The sequence below is a fragment of the Silene latifolia genome, chromosome X, assembly GCF_048544455.1.
Source record: "Silene latifolia isolate original U9 population chromosome X, ASM4854445v1, whole genome shotgun sequence".
Taxonomy (NCBI): Eukaryota; Viridiplantae; Streptophyta; class Magnoliopsida; order Caryophyllales; family Caryophyllaceae; genus Silene; species Silene latifolia.
This window is the reverse complement of record NC_133537.1, coordinates 193,734,436-193,744,080: the sequence shown is the minus strand read 5'-3', so window position 1 is coordinate 193,744,080 and position 9,645 is coordinate 193,734,436. Positions and strand designations below refer to the sequence as shown.

At 40.5% G+C, this 9,645-nt stretch overlaps 1 non-coding gene across 1 annotated transcript; it reads left to right on the top strand.

Moving 5' to 3' along the window:
* The first annotated feature begins 2,732 nt into the window (after window positions 1-2,732).
* LOC141624819 (small nucleolar RNA R71) lies at window positions 2,733-2,839 on the top strand. Its single transcript, XR_012534623.1, has one exon. It is a non-coding gene; the product is annotated as a small nucleolar RNA R71 (small nucleolar RNA).
* The last annotated feature ends 6,806 nt before the right edge of the window (window positions 2,840-9,645 follow it).

The following is a 9,645-nucleotide window of genomic DNA, read 5'->3' as shown; positions in this document are numbered from 1 at the left end:
TCGTACCGTTGAGTTCCTTACGTCGAGGGTAAGATCTATGTACCCTTTTTATAGTATTTCCTTCGATTTGGTTAAACCCTAATTTAGAGATTTGGGGTTTTATGTGTAGTATGTGATGTGGTAGTCTCTATGTGTTGTATGATAGGAGGAGGGTTCATAGAAGAGGCTTTTTGACTCGTGAGAGACCGTCGATTGTGTGCATACCAGGTAGGATTTCCTACTCAGCATTAGTCCCATAATGGGATATTGGTTGATGTATTGTATTTGGTTGTTTGATATAATAATTGTATTGTGATTGTGGTTGTGATCGTTGTTGATGGTTCGCGAGGCGTGGCCTCTACCGAGTGGGGTCACTTGCGGGAGTGGCTTCACGCCTAGTTTCGCTTTCGTGGAACCCGCCACAGAAGGGATGTGCACATTAATGGACAGGGTTTATCACTCACTATGTGGAGCGGGGATTTGGTGGGTACGGCTGCGGTCCCCCACTGGCAGGGCTGGTCCTGTGGACAGTCAGTATTGAGATGATTGGAATCGATGGGTTGTGTGGGTGTGACGCTTAAGCGTCTGCTTATCTTATCATTGTTGTTTATATTGATTGTGTGATTAGTACTCGACCCCTGTTGTTTTGTAAACTGCGGTGATCCATTCGGGGATGGTGAGCAGATATTGAGCAGGTATTGAGATGAGTACTGGGATAGCTGGGATGCCACGACATGATGATAGGAGTCTTCCGCTGTAGCCTTTAGTTTATTTACATTTCAGTTAGAACAGTCAGTTTGAAATCATGTATCATACTTTTGGTTTGGTTTTGAGGATTGTAACTATTCGCTAAATTATTTATAATAAACGTTGTTTCTTTATTGTTGTTTGATTATCATTGCCTCGGGTAACCGAGATGGTAATGTCTTCATACCTGAGTGGTCCTGGTAAGGCACTTGGAGTATGGGGGTGTTACAAGCATCATCAACTTTCTTCTTCCATTGGAATTCCGACTTCTTCCTATCATCCTTCCGGCTATAATGATCAATCATAAAACATGGTTCATGCAAACGGGGAGCTCTCATAGTCTTGTCAAGATTGAAAGTTATGCTTTCATCTCCCACTTCTAGAGTGAGCTCTCCATGCTTCACATCTATCACCGCACCCGCGGTGTGCAAGAAAGGTCTACCTAGAATGATTGGAATATTGGAGTCTTCTTCCATGTCAACAATGACAAAGTCCACCCGGATGAAAAATTTCCCAACTCTTACGGGAACATCTTCCCATATCCCCAATGGTGTCTTCGTCGATATATCGGCCATTTGGAGTGTGATATTGGTGCATTTAAGCTCTCCCATCCCTAACCTTTTACCCACCGAGTACGGCATAACACTCACACTAGCCCCTAGATCACATAAGGCTTTGTTGATCGTGGTGTCGCCAATGGTACACGGTATTGAGAAGCTTCCCGGATCTTTATGTTTTGGAGGTGAACTCCCTTGAAGTATTGCACTACTCACCTTAGTGAAGGCGATAGTCTCAAGCTTCCGGATCGACTTATTCTTCGTAAGGTTGTCTTTCATGTACTTTGCATAGGCCGACACGTGATTGATTAATTCCGTGAAAGGAATCGAGACTTCCAAATTCTTCACAATCTCCATAAATTTTCCAAGTTGGTCATCAATTTGGGCTTGGCTTGACGACTCGGAAAAGGAAGTCTAATCACAATGGGCTCCTTCTCCTTGGCCTTGTATTCATTTTTCTTTGAAACTTCTTTTGATGGTTCTCCATCCTTGGAGTTTTGTACAACTTCTTCTTTGTCACTAGCTTCCACAACTTTATCCCCAACTTGCTTCTCCGGTGCTTCATACCTTGTACCACTTCCCAATTGAATGGCACTAACCGTTTCATGTCTCGGGGGATTACTTTGAGGTGGTAATTGCCCCTTTTGTCTCTGTGAGCTTGAAGATGCTAGTTGAGTTAATTGGGTTTTCAACATTTTGGTGTGGGCTAGGATGTTGTTGATGGTGATTTCCTTTGCTTAACTATCCTTTTGTATTTGAGTGAAAAACTCTTGTTGATTCTTTTGCATTTGGAGGACCGCTTTTTGAACATCAAAACCTTGGTCATTTTGTTGATTGTATGGATTTTGATTTTGGTAACCTTAGTTTTGGTTGTAAAAGGGTCTTTGATTTTGGTTTCTCATGGGAGGTGGGGTGTATGTTGGTTGAGGATTTTGAACATTTTGGCTTTTGTATGAGAGATTTGGGTGGAATTTGGTGTTTTCATTGTAATAGTTTGAATAAGGGGTACCACTCTTGTATGCTTGAAAAGCATTCACTTGTTCATTTATTCCCCTACATTCACTTTGGTCATGTCCCAAAGTTCCACAATTCTCACATATCTCACTTGGGATTGATGAAGATGTCATCTTGGCATTAACATGTTGCTTTGATGATTTTGAGGCTTCTTCAAGTCTAGCCATAGCTTTTTCGAACTTTAAATTGATGGTATCAATGTGAGCACTAAGTTGAGCACCCAATTGAGTAATAGAGTCCACTTCATGCTTTCCTCCTCTAGTAGCCTTGCGAGGTCTAATATATTGTGAATTATGGACCGCCATTGCCTCAATCTTGTTCCAAGTTTGATTGTCATCAACTTCGGTGAACATTCTATTTGATCCCATGTTGAGAATGTTTCTTGAGTCTTCATAAAGACCGTTCCAAAATTGCTGTACCAAGAACCACTCGCTAAGTCCATGACGAGGACATGAGCGACAAATTCCTTTGAATGGCTCCCAAGCTTCATACAAAGATTCTTCATCTCTTTGCTTAAAGCCCGTAATTCGAGCTCTTAGCATGTTAGTCTTTTCCGGTGGATAGAACTTTTTGTAAAAAGCTAGAGCCAATTTCTTCCAAGAATCAATTCCGAGAGTAGCCTTAACAAGGCCTTTCAACCATTGTTTTGCGGTGCCAATTAGAGAAAAAAAGGAAATAAGACCCATCGAATTTGGTCTTAAGTTACACCGGTTTGAGAAATCGCATCACAATAGTCAAAAAAAGTCTCCATGTGAGAGTGAGGGTCTTCACTAGGCATCCCCCCAAATTGGCTTCTTTCGACTAATTGGATAAAGGCGGATTTGGCAATTAAATTTCCGGGTAAATGTTGTGGTGTGGGAGTACCATTGGGTAAGTTCTCCTCGGTTGGTACGGAATGTGATGAAAATTTAGGCATTGTGGGTTGATTTTGTGTTGGATTTTGTGTTGGGTTCTCCTCACCTTCTCTTGCAAAAGGGTTGATGAACTCAATAGTGTTTGGTTGAATATCTACAACCTCACCAATACCTCTCAAAGTTATCCTAGCAAGTCTTCTATTGGTTGTCAAAGTTCTTTCAATTTCGTTATCAAAGGGTAACAAGTTACCTTGTGATCTTCTAGACATGCAAAATATCAAACAACTCGAAAATAATTAGAACAACTAATAACAATACAAGGAAATCTAAATCAAGTTAACACCGTCCCCGACAACGGCGCCATTTTTGGTCGGACTCACATAGAGGTTTAGTTTTCGGTACTTGTCGTTAGGAGCACCTAGACAAAAACACAATTTATAACTCCACAAACAACTCTACAATTAGTAAAGAGGCAAGTAAAGGTCGGATCCCAAGGGACGGGAATTGAGATGAGATTTTCAATTGCAACTAGTGGTGTCTAAGGGTGTCACAATTTGGGGTTTGACGTAGAAGATCACTAAACTAAATAGCAATGAAAGTAAACAAGCAAGATGAATAAAAAAGGGTTTAAACAATTGATTTAAGGAAGCAATTATTGTTGTGATGGATCGAGTTTGTTTATATCTTACAATCCTAGGAAAGTTTGGGTCCCGGAGCCGAATCGATTAGATTGTACAACACCTACAAGTCGACTTAATCTTCCCTACTCAACTATATGCATCGTCTAATGAGACTCGAGTTGGTTTATGTCTTACAAGTCTCATTGAAAAGATAGGTGATGGGTAAAAAATGCAAGGATTCATAGGCTCGCATTTCGTCAAACATAACATGTGCATAAGTTGAGATCACAACAAGCAAGCAAATAAACTATGAAAACATATTAATTTAAGCATGAATCATCCCCCATGTTGGTTTCCTTTAATTACCCATTAACCCTAGCTAAGAAACTACTCACTCATTATCATGTTGAATATGCTAGCAAGGCTGTCAATGATACCAACAAAGTAAAACATGATGAATAAATGAACATAATTAACAATAATTAAAAAGGGATTAAGAGAATTATACCTACCAATGATTGCAATAATAAAGCAAAGAATAATAGAAGTACTTGATGATTGATTGGAAGGTTGTCAATCTCCCAATAATAACCCAAATAATCTTCAAATACCCAAAATGAAAGATGAACAAGAGAGAGATTAAGGAAATGAAACTTGTATTAAGACTTGATTAAATGTTGATTATAAGATTAAAGAGATATTTGATTGATATTAACTACACTAAAGATTGCTAAGAAGAACATGATCTTCTAATTAGCCTAATGGGGTATTTATAGTGGGGATTAGTTACATAGATTAGGGTTTTCTAAGGGCTGAAATGACGATTAACTCCTTGAGGAATCACCGGTCTCAAGGGAGACTCCGGTCTCCTTTTTGCCGGTCTTAGAAAAATATGCGCATCCTTCCTTGAAACTTGTAGAAGACGAAATGGCTGACAGACAATTCGAGCGTCCAGGGCACGGGACGGGCGGATTGTGGAGATTCCGGACGGGCGGATTCAAGGGAAGACGGGCGGATTATGGTGGTTCTGGACGGGCGTCCAGCTGGGGAAGACGCTCGGATTGCCCTTGCTGGACGAGCGTCTTGTGGACAATCCGCTCGGATTGTCTTACAGCTACTTTCTTTCTTCTTTTCTTCCCTTCATAAAATCCTTGAGGATTTTCTCGGGGATGCAAGGATCTTTACTCATCATTGCCCATCTACTATAGTATGTACAAAGGCTTTCTAATCTTGTCTTCTCTTTGATGCTTGGTCATTGAATTCAATCAATTTAGCTCTATTTTGCCATGAAAAAGCAAGGTTTGGACTCCTTTCCTACCAAGGAAACAAAACCTCAAAGAATATGCAAAACAAAGGACTAAAGACAATAAATGACCCAAATATGCACTAAAAAGCATGGGAACAAGGCTAATTCGGGGACTAAATATGCTCTAATTATGGTCACATCAGTGTGACTTTTAGGGACCAGTTGATCACCGCCATCTGTATGATAATAACGTCAAACTTCTAGAAAGCTAACCGTTATTAAGTAAACGTTAATCAACTGATAAAATACGAAGTATACCCTTGTGAACCTATAAGAGATTTATATATGTTATCACACTAACTGTGGAGGACACAAGCTCCAACAAACTCCCACTTGTCCTCACAAGTGTATGTGCGATAACCGATTCTCATATCCTAAAATTTCTCCCACTCAATGTAAAACAATTTGCAAAATCCGTATTCACAAAGGTCGTATTTTACAAGTGATCAATATCAAGAGTGGGTTTCCTGACTAGAGAGTAACTTAACTGATAAACGAATCATCATTCGAGCATGGCCATGCATTTCAGTTACAACTCCTCGAGTGGCCCTGAGAAATAACTAAACCTGATAAAGGTTGGATACTTTCTTCAACTCGAATCCTGCAGATATAAGCACAGTATGAAATGACCCAGAAAAAATCTGCTTAGCCTCTTGTTACGGTCGACCATGAGAAAGAAACCAAAGTCGCCCAAAAACTGCCTTAATCTCAAGAGACAATCGATAGTCAAAAGAATCGACTCTAGGAACACAATGGACGTCCAATCCACGACGTGGCACCGAATATTTTTAAACATTTAGGACTCCATTACGTTGTCACAATTTGTCCTACGAGGTATCGTTATAACTTGCATCTGTGATCGATCAGCCAACTGTTTGACTTATGGCTTGTTGAACCCACCATCAATCAACTTCACAAAATAATAGCCAGAGTTATCAGCTCATGTAGGCGATTACTGACCAAAACAAATATAATGTAATTCAGTTCACTTTGTGGCGTCCAATGTTGTCGTACAATCCACATGAAAAACAAAATATGAAATAAAACGATGAAGTTATAAATAGCATATGAAAAGGATAATGTATCGAATCCATAATCAACTAATACAACTCAGGAACACGTTTAATTCCCATGGAAATAACATGCCCTTCATGCTTACCATATGACAATGGTTTAGTGAGAGGATCCGCGATGTTGTCATCCGAAGCTATCTTGTCAATCACTATCTCTTCTTGCTCCACATAATCACGGATCAGGTGAGCCTTCCGATATACATGTCTAGACTTGTTGCTAGACTTAGGCTCCTTAGCCTGGAAGATGGCACCTCTATTGTCACAATATATGGTGATCGGGTCATTCGAACTAGGAACTATGGATAGTCCTTGTAAGAATTGACGCATCCATATAGCTTCCTTTGCTGCTTCCGAAGCGGCATAGTACTCGGATTCAGTAGTAGAATCCGCTACAACATTCTGTTTGGATCTCTTCCAGCTTACCACATCACCATTAAGAGTAAAGACGAATCCAGACTGAGATTTCGAATCATCTCGATCTATTTGGAAGCTAGCATCTGCGTAACCGATTGCACATAGCTTAGTATCTCCTGCATATGTCAATACCCAATCCTTAGTCCTCTGTAGGTACTTGAGGATGTTTTGAACAACTATCCAGTGTGTTTCACCTGGATTGTCTTGGTACCGACTCGTCATACTCAATGCATATGCCACGTCTGGACGTGTGCAAATCATGGCATACATGATTGATCCTATTGCAGATGCATAAGGAACACGACTCATGCGTTCAACCCCTTCAGGTGTTGTGGGTGACTGAGACTTGCTCAAATGCATCCCAGACGTCATTACAAGGTTCCCCTTCTTGGAGTTGGTCATGCTGAACCTTTCATGAATTTTATCCAATTAAGACTCCTAACTCAGTGATAACATCCGTCGTGATCTATCTCGATAGATACGGATTCCTAATATGCGTTGTGCCTCACCCAGATCTTTCATCTGGAAATGGTTCTTCAACCATCCTTTTACCGAAGATAAGAGAGGAATGTCATTCCCAATCAAGAGTATGTCATCGATATACAATATCAAGAAAACAATCTTGCTCCCACTCGACTTGATATATAAGCATGGTTCCTCGACCGATCGAGTGAAACAATACAATTTTATCACCTGGTCGAAATGATGATTCCAACTCCGAGAAGCCTGTTTAAGTCCATAAATGGAACGCTTAAGCTTGCACACTTTCTTAGGATTTTCAGGATCTATGAAACTTTCGGGTTGCACCATGTACAACTCCTCCTCCAAAGAACCGTTTAAGAAGGCGGTTTTCACATCCATTTGCCAAATTTCATAGTCATGAAACGCGGCAATCGCTTAGATTATCCGAATGGAACGCAGCATAACTACGGGTGCAAAAATTTCATCATAATGCAATCTGTGCACTTGAGTGAAACCTTTTGCCACTAGTCGTGCCTTATAGGTATCTGGTTGCCCGTCTACAGAATGCTTTATTTTGTAAAGCCATTTGCACTGTAGAGGTTTTACCTTATTAGGTAAATCAACAAGATCCCATACGTCATTCTCATACATGGAGTCCATCTCCGATTTCATGGCTTCAAGCCATAACTTTGAGTCGGAACAGGTCATGGCACCTTTATAGGTAGCGGGTTCATTACTCTCTAAGAGGAAAACGTCATTCTCCTCGACCATACCAATGTATCTGTCTGGAGGATTAGAGACTCTACTCGACCTCCTAGGTTCCTGAGGAATGTTAACCGTATCATCAGTTGAAGGAACAAATTCCTCCATCTGTTCCTCGGTTGTTGGATCTTGAACCTCCGACAGCTCGAAGGTTCTATTACTTGACTTGTTCTCGAGAAATTCTTTCTCTAAGAACTTTGCACTAGCCGCAACAAAAACTCGATGTTCGGTAGGCGAATAGAAGTAATGACCAAACATTCCTTTTGGATAACAATAAAGTATGTCTTGACCAATCGCAGGCCGAGCTTATCCTCGTGTCTCCACTTGACATAAGCCTCGCAGCCCCAACCCCGAATAAAGGACAAGTTAGGGACCGTTCCCTTCCACATTTCATATGGAGTCTTGTCGACAGCTTTAGACGGACTTCGGTTAAGTATAAGAGCAGCTGACAAGAGAGCAAAACCCCATAATGAATTAGGTACTACCGTGTGACTCATCATGGATCGAACCATATCAAGTAGTGTTCGATTTCTCCGTTCGGACACACCATTTAATAGAGGTGTTCCAGGTGGAGTTAACTGTAAAACTATTCCACAGTCTTTAAGGTGTTGATCAAACTCATTTGAAAGATATTCGCCACCCCGATCTGAACGGAGTGCTTTAACCTTTCTTCCCAGTTGGTTCTCAACCTTATTCTGGTATTCTTTGAATTTCTCAAAGGACTCACTTTTATGCTTCATTAAGTAGACATATCCGTATCTACTCAAATCGTCCCTGAAAGTGATAAAATATCTATAGCCATCTCTAGTGGTAATTGACATAGGTCCACATACATCAATATGTATGAGTCCTAATAGGTCACTAGCGCGTAGTCCAACACCTTTGAAGGAAATTCGAGTCATTTTGTCGATAAGACATGATTCACACGTGCCAAATGTAGAAAAATCGAATGCGGGAATAGTCTCATTCTCGATGAGTTTCTTTACACGTTTTTCATTTATGTGTCCCATTCGACAATGCCATAGATAAGTTTGATCTTTGTCACCAACCTTTAATTTCTTATTATTCATATGTAATATATCTGTGGTTTTATCTAAGATATTAATTCCATTCATGGAAACTGCTTTGCCATAAACCATTTCATTGAAAGAGAAAATACAGCTATTATCCTTTATTGAAAATGAAAAACCGTCTTTATCAAGTACGGAAACAGAAATAATGTTCTTAGATAAACTGGGTACATAGTAACAGTTATATAAATATAACTCAAATCCACTAGGGAGCTGGATTACGTATGTTCCCATTGAGACTGCAGCAACTCGTGCTCCATTCCCAACTCGCAGGTCCACATCACCCTTTGCGAGGGGTTTGATGTTTCTTAGGCCCGGCAAATGATTACATAGATGAGAACCTCAACCAGTATCAAGTACCCAAGTTCCGAAACTTGCATGGTTAATCTCAATCATATGAATATAAGATGACATACCAACAGAAGTGACGCGGCCTGCTTTTATATCCTCACGGTACACGGGACAGTTCCTCCTCCAATGTCCAATCATGTGACAATGGTTTCATTCAATGTTACCATCCTTGCTCTTTGCCTTGCCTAGTGAGCCACTAGTCTCACCAGGCCCACTCTTACCGTTTCCTGACTTTTTAAACTTTGGCTTTCCTACAGTTAGGTCGCCGTGAGCCTTGCCCTTACCCTTATTCTTGTTGGAAATCATGAGAACATCTTGCTTCATGCTCCCACTCAATTTCATATCCTTCTCGGTCTGTACGAGAAGTGAGTGTAGCTCATGAGGACTTTTCTTCATGTCATTCATGTAGTAATTTGCCCTGAAAAGGGCAAAACCA